Source organism: Psammomys obesus, unplaced genomic scaffold, assembly GCF_907164565.1.
Source record: "Psammomys obesus unplaced genomic scaffold, mPsaObe1.curated_primary_1811, whole genome shotgun sequence".
Taxonomy (NCBI): Eukaryota; Metazoa; Chordata; class Mammalia; order Rodentia; family Muridae; genus Psammomys; species Psammomys obesus.
This window is the reverse complement of record NW_026589137.1, coordinates 3420590-3422085: the sequence shown is the minus strand read 5'-3', so window position 1 is coordinate 3422085 and position 1496 is coordinate 3420590.

The following is a 1496-nucleotide window of genomic DNA, read 5'->3' as shown; positions in this document are numbered from 1 at the left end:
TGTGTGTGTGTGTGTGTGTGTGTGTGTGTGTGTGTGTGTGTGTGTGTGTGTGTGTGTTTTGAGGCCTTGTGGAGGTACCCAAAGCTATATTGTGCTCATAATTGCAATTACCATATTATATCCAGGAGACAATGCACTACATATGGTTTCTTAGGAGCAGGTTGACATCATGTAATACCTTAATAAATCTCTATATGTAGGCACATAGTTAGAAAACATCTACACATCAGAGTATCACTCTTATCTTATGTATCAGGTAAATAAAATTCTTCTACTGTATCAAGTTTATTTCATATTCTAAAACTATCTACAATTTGTATATTAAATGCCATAGATTGTGTTTTTAAAAAAAGTTCCCTGTATTCTATCTGACCACCATGGAATAAAGCTGGACATCAACAAAATTGGAATTAGAAAAAAAGCCTACAAGCACATGGAGACTGAACAACTTGCTGCTCAATGATAGCTTCGTTAAGGAAGAAATTAAGAAAAAAATTAAAAACTTCCTAGAATTCAATGAAAATGAAGGTACAGCATACCCTAATTTATGGGATACAAAGAAACCAGTGCTCAGAGGAAAATTCATAGCACTAAATGACTTCAAGAAAAATTTTGTGATATCTCATACAAGCAACTTAATGGCCCAACTGAAAGCCCTAGAGAAAAAAGAAGCAAATGCACCCAAGAGGAGCAGACGCTAGAAATAATCAAACTCAGGGTAGAAATCAATCAACTAGAAACAAATAACACTATTCAAAGAATCAATGAAACCAAGAGCTGGTTCTTTGAAAAAATCAACAAGATAGACAAACCTTTAGCCAAACTAACCAAAAGGCAGAGAGAAACTATCCAAATCAGCAAAATCAGAGATGAAAAGGGTGACATAACTACAGACACAGAGGAAATCCAAACAATCATTAGGTCATACTACAAAAGCCTATATGCCAAAGATTAGAAAATCTAAAAGAAATGGACAATTTTCTTGATATATTTCATTTACCAAAATTAATTCAAGATCAGGTAGAAAGATTGAATAGTCCTATTTCCCCCAAGGAAATAGAAGCAGTCAACAACAGTCTCCCTTCCAAAAAAAAGTCCTGGGCCAGATGGATTCAGTGCAGAATTCTAGAAGAACTTCAAAGAAGTGATAACTCCAATTCTCTCCAAATTATTCCACAAAATAGAAACAGAAGGACCGTTACCAAACTCATTCTATGAAACCACAGTTACCTTGATACCTAAACCACAAAAAGACTCAACGAATAAAAGACAACCTCACACCTATCTCTCTAATAAAACACTGATGCAAAAATACTCAATAAAATACTTGCAAACCTAATCCAAGAACAAATCAAAGATATCCACCATGACCAAGTAGGCTTCACCCCAGGCATGCAAGGGTGGGTCAACATACAAAAATCCATCAATGTAATCCACCACATAAACAAACTGAAGGAGAAAAACCACATGATCATCTCCTTAGATGCCGAAAAGCA